The following is an 11,992-nucleotide window of genomic DNA, read 5'->3' as shown; positions in this document are numbered from 1 at the left end:
AAATGCCCACTTAAATGTATTTTAACCCCCTGGGTTTTAGTTGATTTATATTCTCATGATTTCAAAAACCATCTCATGACTAATTTGAATCCCTTGGCATTTGAATGTACAAGGCTGGAATTTACTTGGGTCCTAAGCAAGGTGTCACACAAATCAAGAGACGATACCTAGGAATTAGAAATAATTCTATTTCAGAATGATGACAACACAGCTATTAAATTAGTACAAAGCGATGCCCATGTCAGACGTGGAAAACAATGGCATAAAATAGACTGTTTATTATTAATTTTCTGTCTTGTTCTAATGACTTTGTCCAGTATCAATCCAACATGAACCATGCTGTTACTTCTTAGTCTTAAACAGTGAACTGTCCTGAAGCGGAGGGAATAAAGAAATTGAGGCCATCTATATAATACATTTCAATAAAGCATGAAGGTGTTATTGGTTCTGTCACCTGCAGATTAAAGTGGCTAGTTTCATCATAATTTGATAGAATTTTGCTCTTGTTCTATTATTTCACTGTATTTTATTTAAAAGAGAATGAATTGAAGATATTTTAAAATACATTGCCATTGTAGAAAAATGCAATTACATTAGCCTTCTGCTGATGTACTTCTCTATCAATGACAGAATTTGTCAGTTTTAAAGTAGGTTTTACTCTCCATTTAAGAAGAGTGGATATAGACTTTCCTTAAATCACCTATGGATCCTCCTCTTGTTCCTGTGTTTGTATGTCACCACCACAGGAAATTAGTCTCAAAACCAATGATGAAATGCCCATTTATTTCAGTGGAACGTGTCTTGTCTGGGTTTAATGTATGCTGCTTGACATGCCCCAGGTATCTGAGTTTTGCAAAAGGACAAAGTGGAGACTAAACTGATGATTTGGTTTGGGTACTTTAAGCCTCTTGAGAAATGTCACAAAGGGCCTCATTAAAAGGCCTGTTGAAATAAATGGCAAGACTCTACTTCACATCAACAGATTTGAGCCCACCCCTCACATCTCTTAGAAGCTTCAGAAACAGTACTAGACCCAAATTTACAAAATCTGGCATTTCAGAATCACTGCAGTGTATCTCCACTTACCTGCGTTGATTTGTTTCCTGTGGGGCATATGAGAAGTTGAATCGAGCTATTGTCATTATCTATTCCTGTAAATTATTGATATCTGAAATGCTGATGCTTCAGGCTGTGGTTACAGTAAGCATTAAAGATTCCTGGAGTATTATTTTTCTTATTGGCTCTTGTCCCATATTCTGGCCTTGCTCACTTCCAGAAAAAGTAGGGATGAGCTGTGATTGACAGATCATTCTTGCTTGTGTATACATGATTATTTGCATTCCTTTCAGGAATGTCAGAGAAATGCAGTGCTAAATATTGATTTCAAGCAGCAAAAGGTAATGCTTTCTTTTAAACACAAACCTCTCTGTAGCTACAGTTAAATTTTAAAGCAACATTTTAAAGAGTGTGTGTTTACCTACCTGCCAGAAATTCTTTTCCTAGGGCTCAGCAGTAGCTTTCCCACTCTTTGCTTTTCTGTTGGCCATAGAAAAGCAGCAGCTATGGCATTCAGAGAGCAGAAGGTTTGAGCTGGCTGACCATGCCCAAAAAGAAGGAGCTGGATTTTGTTTTGCTAGGAAGAGAATGGATGCTGCAGACCAAGGAGGATGCACCCTCTCACCAAAAAGCAAAACAATGATTTCAGAGCCTAAGATAGGTTGTTGACCTCATATGCCAACACCAGTGCCCTGATAGAGTGCATCAGTTCTCTTCCGTGATGTGGAGTACTGCATGTGCCAGAGAAACCTGAAATAATTTACAGTAGTAAATTATTATGTGTAAAGCTTCTGGGACAGATTACTCAACCCTATTTTCCCAAGGAATTTTATTATCTCCTGTCAAGGAAAACATATTATAAAAATCAAGGGCTCTGTGTGTCTGCAAACCTCTTCCATAGATGTTAATACTGAAACTTTGGGGAAGGTGTAGGATACCAAGCAACCCATTTCACTGTTCACATCAACAGTAATTAAGAGTGCTTGGATCTGAAAAGCTTTAGTTGATTTATTTGAGGTCATACTGAAGCCTGTAGGTGAATTGATCCATGACGTTTTTATGGGGCTAAAGCTGGTGTTAGGTTAGGCTGTGCTTTTCCTGGTAACCATGCTCAGATGGCAGGGAGCACTGGCCCCCTCCCAGCAAAGCATTGAAACACAGTGTGGAATATGAGCATAAAATCCATAAAGACAGTGCTTGACTTAGTAATTCCATGGGGATTCAGGTTACGTGTGAGCTTTGCTGGAATGGGCATGTGATGGGATCTCTCTGCTTCCTGGTAACAAATGCAAGGAGAGATATTTGTCCTCCTAGGAGAAGGCATGAAATTGGCTCCAGAGTGCTGATAATCTCCCTGGAGGTTTCAAATGTTTTGGGGGTAGCACGTTGCCCATGTACGCTCCTGAAGCACCAGCAATGTCCTTGCAAATTACAGCAAATACTCTCCATATTTTCCTTGTTTGAAGCACACTGCTGCCAGGACAGTTTGGATGCTTCCCTTGGCATCACCCTGCCTCCTGCTCTCCTGTATCTCTGTGCCATCTATCCTGATCCAGAAACCCAGTGAGCTCTATCCATGGGCTGCGGGGGAAGGGGAACATTGCTGTGGAAGTAACAGCTCTTGACATTCAACTCAAGAAGTGGGAAATCTGTCACCACACCTTCTGCTAACACAGAGAGAGCTCTGAGGCTTGAATTACACCCTCTGTCCTGAAAGCCAGGCTTAAGTGTCCTGCAGGAAGCTGACCTGGACTACCCCATGGGCACTGTACAGGAGGATGTCTCACAAGGCAACCATATGCTGAAGCTGATGTAGAGGCTTGTGAGACAGGCTTCTCACCAAGGACAGCGGCAGATATCTTGACTGATGTCTAACGGTACCCAGATTTTAACTTTTTAACCTTGCAGAATACTCATTAAGTCATGTTTTGCTTTATTTGATGTGGTGCAGTTAGCTTTTAACTAACACCGCTGATGCCAACTGTGTATGCCAGTCTACTTTTTGACCACTATTTAAAATATTCCACGCTGCTCTTTTCCTATCCTAACTCACTCGTCCTTGCTCCTGTATATGATTATAGAAAGAATTTCCTTCATCTTCTATTCATCTTTTAACTTACAAGAGCCAAACATACTTACAAGGATCTGGGTCTTTCAGCACTGAAAAGGGGGGAAAAAGTGATTATTATTTACTGCTCTTCTGAAATCAGAATTAAAGTGTGTCTTGCCAGGCTTGCTTAGCTGGCACTAGGAAGATTAATACACCCACATTTGGCTTACTCAAGTTACAGACTGTTTACGCTAACAATTTGGAGAAAATGACACCAGTGGTCTCCAAGAAGTGAAGTGCCAACACAACAGATTTTAAAATCTGCGAGAAATAAAAAAATGGGCCTCAGTAAGAAATGAAAGCCTTGCATGCTGTATTAATAAAGAGGAAACTGTTCATGGTATATAAAATACAATGTATGTCCAGGGCCTGCTTACTAATCCAAAGCTATACCGGAGCTAAAAAGTTTGGCTTTTTCTGTTGCTAAATATCTGGGAAAGCCAGGAAAACCAGTGTATTAAAATGTTCCTTAAAAATGGCATTTCATTGCATGTATAAAGGTCTTTTCCCAATTAAATCTGCATTTAAATCCACATACTTCAAATGTTCCTGCATATATTTAATTCACCTGGTATAAAGAAATTCTTGCAAGATGATGGCCTGAAAGTATAATTTTTTTACCCTTTTAGTCCTGACCTTGCATGAGAGAAGAATGGGATATTCAAATGTGCTTAAGAAAGTGAGGTATGCAGTTCTCTTTGTTTTTCATATTGGGGGCCCAATTCTTAAAGATATGTTAAAAATGCTGACCAGAATATTTCAAGGAGGAAAAGAGTGTCTACAGCTGCAAGCCTGACAACACACACAGTTTTTAAAGAAAGGTAAATGTACTGAAGGAACCATCAAGAGAAAAATGGCTTAACAGTTGCAACTGCAAGACAGAGTGTACTTGAGCAAACAGCATAATTGTACATGCCAAGTACTCCAGTGCAGAACATTTATTTCTATATCCATGTGGGGAGGGGAATGTGCAGAAAATGAGTCACCCTCACTACCTTACAGTCCTCATACCATGTTGTCTTCTAAATTACTGTGATTGTCAAATAGTCTCTAAAGAATATATTATTTGTACACAAGAATACTACTTCAATAGGAGAATGTAAAGGACAATTATAGAATTAAAGATCTGCAGTAAGCTTTCATCGGAGCTCCAATGACCCCTTTATCAATAGTATCAAACTCATATCACCCATGTTTCAACACAATTTTTTATTTCTGGCACAATCTTTGGCCCATTGGAGCAGTGAAAAGATTTTCACTGAGAACAGCATAGGCATGTTCAACTCCTAGTCTTTCAAATCAGAGGCTGAGGTATTTCCTAAAAGAATTTCTAGGTGAGGTTCTTGGAATAACTTTACTCTTTTATATAACTCTTAAATTCTCTCCTCAAGACCATGAAAACCATAGGAACATGCAATAACATTCTGCAACCCTGTTTCCCAAATTTCTGAAAAAGTCATGGAAATCCATGTCTCTTCCAAAAGCCACCAAAAATTTTTTTTTCAGTTTATCCAACCTGCACTGTCAGCAATTACAGCTTGAATGTCCTCAGGTGGAAACTTTCTTACAAAACCCTGTGACTTCCAGCTCTATCATGGTCTCAGTCATTTCTGAAAACTGCCTTCAGTGCCCCACCACTGTGCTGACCTCAGAGCAACAGTGCAGCCCAAAATGGGCATCAATTGTCCTGGCAAAGAACTGCTCAGACAGAGCTACCTGGGCAAAGGGAGTACTTAAAAAAGAAAAATGAAAGCAAACAAAACCAGTTGTCTCAATTATAATGGCACAAGCTGTGATGCTTGATGACTACTGATAGGTGGTACCAGATGCTAAGTGTGATCCCTAAAATCTGTCTCTAATCTGAGCATGTCGAGTAAATATCAGTAAATCATTGGCATTATATACATGAGCTGCCAAAGAAGCTCAGCAGGGATATGTTGGTTGAAGTCCTTAGCCACACTACAGCACCATAGGAGACAATATTTCCCCATAGTGCATTATCTGTGACATGGTAATAGGTCATGACAAATGATCCTTAACAAGAAGCAGATATAAAAGCATAGGTCTCAATCTCTCCCTCGTGTGTTGAGGCTTTCAGGAATTTTATGGAAAGATTATTTCCAATAACCTTTAATTTGAACTTTAAAAAGACCTGCTCTTACTAATCCTCTTTTTGCTGACACAGATAACTCATGCTGTATGAGGTGGTGAGTCTCCAGGCACTGACAGTCTGTTACTGTGACTTTACCTGCAGGAAACACTACCAGCAAACTCTATTATCTAAACACACATGGTGGATAGCCAAAGGATCTGAGGTGTGACTCTTCATGTTGGCACACCTGAGCAGTGAGCAGAGTGCCCAGATGCTCTGACATCCACTGTGCAGAATAGAGAGTGCAAAGATGACAGAAAATGAACTCCGGTTTTATTAGCATCATCAAAACGAAGATACTGGGTGTCTCTCTGTTAAAACAACACCAAAGTTGAAGAGAAAACACTGAGAGAAAAACACACAGCCCCTCAATTTCAGCAGCATCTTACTGAAACACCAAGTTGGAGAACAGAATGAGGGCTGAATACAGACAGAATACACATCAAAGAGTGCAACATGTTCTGGGAATGACTTAAATACAACCTGTAAGATAAAGTAAAATGAAAGTGAAATAAAATCTCTAAGTGTATTTTTATTTGGAAAAATAGGAGCCTAAAGTACTCTCTCTTCCCTGGATGTGAATGCAGATCTTTGCATTGCAGTCTCTATCAGTTCTCTTCACTAGCAAAAATAAAATTGCTTTATTCCCATAATAGTCTACTTGGGCTGGGCTACACTGCATGTCAACAAGACTCATTGACTTAGTTTCAGCTGTAAATTTTGCTCAGTGTCACTTAGAACATAAATTGAAGATAATGGAAACTCTGTGGATATAACAAACATCCCAATTTATTCCACACAAGTTAAATTTCCTTGGTTGGAAACCACTTGGTTGGAAAGCTGACTGGCTTTACAGGACTGGGATTTAATACCAGTAATATGAGAGCCCAAAAATATAAATTGAGAGAAAATAAACACAGACGTCTCCCATGCCATGTTTGGGGTTTATTTTACAAGTGCATGAACTCTGAACTCCACAGGAACAATCTTATTTATCTATGTAAATACAGGAGTGAGAAGGGATATTGGCAAATTTGGATGGAAGTTCTGGGGAAGAGCCTGTATAATTTGCATCTTATATCCCAAACTAAATTTTCGTTTTTCACCTGGCTTAGATTTATTTAAACTTTATTTTTTCCATTGGGTTTTACCCTTCCTTCTTCACCTGTCTTTCCTACTTCCTTCCAGACCAATCTCACAGTTAGAAGGGCCTCCCACACCTTCATGGTTCTTGAAGAACTGCCTTAGTTTTTCTACCACCCTTTCAGTTCACTTACAAGACAGAGACTGTGTGCACTCTCTAGAATCAAATCCTGACTACCAGTTGCTCTGACAGCTCTACCTGCAGCACACATTTGATACCTTTTGACTTTCAATCAGCCATAAGATATAGTGACAAGATGTTTGAGCAGTGAGGATGATAATGGATCTAAACAACACATTAATTCTTTGTCAGCATTATATGAAAGCAAGAGTGATATTACCCTACCCTGTCACTTTTATGAGTAAGAACTCATTACTCTCACAGATTTCCTTGCTTGATTATGGGTACCACATTTTGAAAGACAGACAATTTGAAAACAATTTAGAGATAGCAAAGTATCAATAAAGAGTAAAATAAGATTGTACAAGGAAAAAATCAGAGTTAGGCATGTCTGGTCAGGAAATTAGTTGATCAAAATATAATTTCTACATTAAGCATGTTACAGTCATGGTTGATTAATTTAGAGAGGAAGATAAGAAACCAAAGCTTCAAGCAGAGAGGGAAAATGTAACTTCAATATCAGGGAAAACTTCCCAGTACAAAGCAAATTTGACAAAGGATAAACTTTTAGGAAAGACTGCATAATATCTATCATTGCAGAAGCTCAAGGTCAGATGAGAGACTCTGATCTATTTAATTGTCGTAGGAAGGGGACCAGGACACCAGATGGTTCATCACAGGTCCAGTTTATTGAAGAAAGCATCAAACACTTATACAGCAAATAATAAGCTTATGAATATTCTGTATGCCAGGCAATCTATTGGTTAAACTATACCATGAACTCTTCCTCATTCCTTAGGGGTTACATCTCTCTTTTCTCATGTCTCTTTCACTATTTGTTATTATACTACAGCTAGGCCCAAGGACACACTATCTAGCAGGTGCAGAACTTGGAATTAGGCACGGTTTTGTATTTTTCCAGTCTCTAGCAGCTAAATTCCCAACATTTAGTATCAGTTAAGGAGAACTGAATCATACCTGCAGTTTAGGAGGATGACCCAAACCCCAGTCTTCTACCAAAAGGTTCTCATCAATAATCCTTACAAGTAACATATCTTAAGTTTTTGTCTTAATATAAGCCACTAGCTCTGTTTAGCATAGGATTAAGTATCAGGATCTGTAACGCTTAAGAAATTAGAAGATTCTCTCTATAGGTGTGCAAGAACCTGTGACATTCCAATGAACAGAAAACACCTAAACTTAAAAAGAACATGCAGCAGTTAATGGACAGGACCAATAGCAATTTCTGAAGTTGCTTTATGGTGTTTAACTACAGACAGCCTTGTTGACAGATCACACCTGACCATCTTCTGAGCTTTTGTAAAATGCAGATGCCTGAAAGAGCATTATACATGCTGGTGGTGCTCTCCTTTACCTTTCCAGCTCTGTGCATCTGGCATTAAGTTTTGTGTTATTTGGATGAAATTGTTGCTCTGTCTTTCCTTAGCACACCAGCTGCCTACCTGGATAATATTTGGTTTACTGCTGGGATTTTTGTCCTCCTTTAGAAGGTAATAATTATCCTCCCAAATATTTTTCCTTGTTAATTATTGCCTGACTTCAACAAACTTACAGGAAAAAGATAATAGTGTCTTCATGCATGACTTCAAGTTTTCTGATTCTGCTTGAGCTTTGTGACCTATGTTGTATGCTGCTGTCACGCTTCTGAGTTTCAGATAAACTTTTTAAAAGAAGAATACAGAGAAATGTGCTCTCATTGAAGAAAAATACATAGATAAAAATGTGATGCCATAATTGAAATACACATAACAACTTAGAACACAACAGAGGAACTGGTTAATAGCCTTTGCATAAATTATTGACAGGGTTTCAGATATCTCAGATGTTACCTCTGTGCATTGAAAGCTTGTTTACATAAAAAACTAATGTAAACTAGCTGGACTATGCTTTCATTTAAACTGCTGTGAACTTTTAGCTCATTAGCACAGTCTTTCTAGCCCTGAAGCTTATCTCCATTAATCTTTCTGAAAAAGCAGAAGTCTGGCCTGTGTCAAGTTAAAGCAAAAGGCCATATGTATTCTGAATGCTGCATAATGCTGTCCTAGTGTCCTTTCTTGCCATTATGGAAAACAAGTTTCTGTCTAGCTTTTTGCTTTATATAGGCTTGAAACCCTGAGTCATACAACAAATGGTGCTTCAGGTCTGTATGGCAACAGCCAGCTACAGCAGAGTGGAAAATAAATCCTGTAAGGACAGGAGAGAACCACAAAATGTGAATGCCCCAAAGATGTATAGACCCCCTTCCACTGGGTCCTCTTGACCTTTTGAATGAAGATAGGAAGAGCAGGAGCAAGACAGGTGATGCTGAGATTTGTGATGAAGAGGAATGAATGTGGATTTTCCTAATCAGGTGGCTGTGCACTTCAGCTGTAGAGATTGTTACAAACAAGCTGTTAAAGGTTATGCAAAGAATTAACTAGGGGTAAATATTTTGTGCTGAAGGAAGCATTTTTAGATTGCAAATGAATGGTTTGAATCTAAGTTGTGGTGTTGTATATCATGTGCTCAGCCTTGTTGCTCCTCCAGCACTCTTCCTTCCCTTTTGGTATTCAAGCATCTTGCACGTAATGCTGTGTCAGAGTTCAGGGCTGTAGTAGAGGACATCTAGCTCTTTGCTGGTAAAACACAATGCACACCTGTAGATGTACATCTATAAGTAAGGTAAAAACTTAGTGTGGCAGCAATTGTATGCAAACACAAGACTCAGACCAACTATTCTATTTCCTCTCCAGAGAGAAAAAGGCATTTTCTCTTCAAAGTTCTCAGAAATTTTCTGACAGCTTTTTTGTTGGGTTTATAGGCTGAGATCTTTTCTTTTCCAATGCACTTTTATGAACTCCAAGGTCAAATCATGCAGGCTGAATTAGATAACAGTGTCTAGAGAGAGGATGACTCAGTTTATTTGGGTGGCACAATATGAGCTACTCACAGTCCCAAGAGTTTCTCTCAGCATGTCAGGGATTTGCAGGTGATATTACTGCTTGTCTGTTTCCTCTTGAAGATTTTCATACTGTAAAAAAAAAAAAAAAAAAAATCTAAATCATATTCACCTGGTTTATTAGGGAATAATTTGTGAGATTGAAGGAGATGCCTATAATGAAGGGGAGAGGCTTTTGTGTTCTGGAGGTTTAGGATTTCTTTTATTTATTGTTGAATATTTTATGTACATGTAACATGTCAAAAATATTTCAACAGTCTCATAGCATCTTTTGAGGAGTGTGTGATGGAGACCTTGGAATGGTATCAGAGGTAGTGCCAGGTTGCAGAGGTGGATTGTGGCTTGTAGTGAGGCTCCCTTGGGTTCAGCCTTTCCAGGCGGGGGATGCAGTCCCGGTGGGAGCACAGCCACAGAGTGCCTGTCCCACACCTCCAGGCCACAATCCAGACTGGTGGGAGACGGACTTGCCTTCTTTGGGAGAGGTGGCACTGTCCTTCAGAAGGGACTCAGCAGGAGCCACCTTGGATAAGAAGTGTAGGCACACAGTTTGTGTTAATTGGGAGTGGGGCTGCGGTGTAGCCTCATTCCCAATGTGCTGCAGGACAGGTGAGCAGCACTGAAGGTAACGGGACATGGAGTGCTGAGGTGTGCTGACCAATCACCAAAGGGTGCAGAGGGCACACAGGTGTAAGGCATGTAAGGTGGAGAGTATAAAAGGTTGGGCTGAAGAGCAAGAGAGAGCATGTGCTTGAAGCATTCTGAAATTGTATTGTGATAGTTTGTGTATGGTGACCATCTCAACTGTGATGGGTGGTGCATGCTGTGAAAAACAAGCACATCAGCTACGTTTATGGTAAATAATGTCTCCTTAACAAAGTTTGTAATCTGCATTAAGATATTTTAGTCTTGTTTAGGAGGCAGAAGTGAGTGGTTTTTTTAGTTTTTGTTTTTTTTTTTTTTTTTTTGTGGGTCGTTGTTGCTAAATGTAGAGCAGAATTCAGCTGCCGTCTTGCTCAGGACAGCCTACAACTTTTTTTCTGCTGAACCTAATGTAATTGTAGAAGCTTGCTGACATTTTTCTTAGGAGACAAGCATCCCGATAAATAATCTGAGGAGTCGCTCTATGATAGACTGAGTCACTGTTTTCTGAAATAGGACAAAGATCATCTAATTTATATGCCTGATCTTCCATCTGGATGTCTGTAAAACCCTTTAAAACTTTAAGAGAAAATATGCCTGATCTTGTCTCAGTTCTGAGCAAAAAGTTTTGATTCCTGGAACTGGTTATGCCATTAAAAAGAGCATGTGAGAAGATGTGAAAGGAGGAAGAATAGGGCATAAGCTTATTGCCACTTTTTTGTTGTTAAATCAAGAAATGCACATCTGTTGATTTGTATTCACAAGATATCTAGCTATGAAAAGAGTAGGTGAAAAGAGCCTGGTAATTGAGTAGTTCATTTTCAACACCTTATCAATGAGACCTCAAATCCCCTTTTCCACAACTGACAGTATTTTTTCTTGTGCCTGCAGTATGGTTTCCCTTGTGATTTAGAGCCTTAGCCTGGCTTGAAGTTTTTCTGAGTCATCAATTACACATCCTCTATCTCATATATTTATTGTTGCCCTGTGACTACCTTTGTCTAAAAGGGTTTTAGAATGAGATTTTTGTCAAAGGAATCTTTCATTAAAATTTCTCCAGACTCTTTCCGCAGAAACTTCTTCAGCCTGTCCTGCATTTCCTGCAGGAGCTTCTGTGATCTTGATAGGTTCATCATGAGGGATTACTGGTTTGGTTGGTTTTCTTAAAAAAAACCCCACAACAACCTGCGAGTTTCACAAGATTTGGAAGTTTTGTGTTTGAAAAAGACATAAATAGTCTGCTGTGGTTGTAATATTTAAGGCTCTTTCCACAACAGCCAGTTCACATCCTTCATATCTGACTCCCATAGGGGTTTTATAAGTTTAGATATATTTTTCTTATTTTGAGTCGAAACCTATAAGATAAAGAAGTGTCCTTTTTCTCATATTAGTCAACACTGTCGTGCTTTGTCTTCCTCTTGGAGAATTTACTTTGCGCTTTTATTTCCCTGCTGCTTGTTTGGGTTTTTTTTAGGAATGCTAATTTGAAATGTCTTTTCATGTATTTTGAAAAAAAGTTTTACTTATAAGATTTTAAAAATCAAGCTGAAAGAAATAATTCTATGAAATCAGCAGGTTGTACAGCCTTAATAATGGGTGTGCTACATTAACAGGAATTTAGGCAGTGATATTTATTGCTTCCTAGATCTTCCATGGAAAACCTTAGCCCTTTTCTGGCAAGCAATTTTAATGGTTTTAGGGAGGTTGATGTTCAAGTTACAAAAATACATGCACTTTTCTGAACTCTTTAGAATGTAATAAGAGAGTTGAGTTTTCACTTCCAGAAGAAAGCCAAAAAACCTGATAGACAAG

The 11,992-nt window shown here is 38.9% G+C and overlaps 1 long non-coding RNA gene across 1 annotated transcript; it reads left to right on the top strand.

The window, feature by feature from the left end:
- The first annotated feature begins 2,682 nt into the window (after window positions 1-2,682).
- Window positions 2,683-5,802, top strand: LOC134430065 (uncharacterized). Its single transcript, XR_010030718.1, has 3 exons — window positions 2,683-2,933; window positions 3,796-3,850; window positions 5,421-5,802. It is a non-coding gene; the product is annotated as an uncharacterized LOC134430065 (long non-coding RNA).
- Window positions 5,803-11,992: the final 6,190 nt, after the last annotated feature.

Source organism: Melospiza melodia, chromosome 1 (genome assembly GCF_035770615.1).
Source record: "Melospiza melodia melodia isolate bMelMel2 chromosome 1, bMelMel2.pri, whole genome shotgun sequence".
NCBI classification, from domain to species: Eukaryota; Metazoa; Chordata; class Aves; order Passeriformes; family Passerellidae; genus Melospiza; species Melospiza melodia.
Note: the sequence above shows the minus strand (reverse complement) of the source record. Positions and strands in the feature narration are given on the sequence as shown.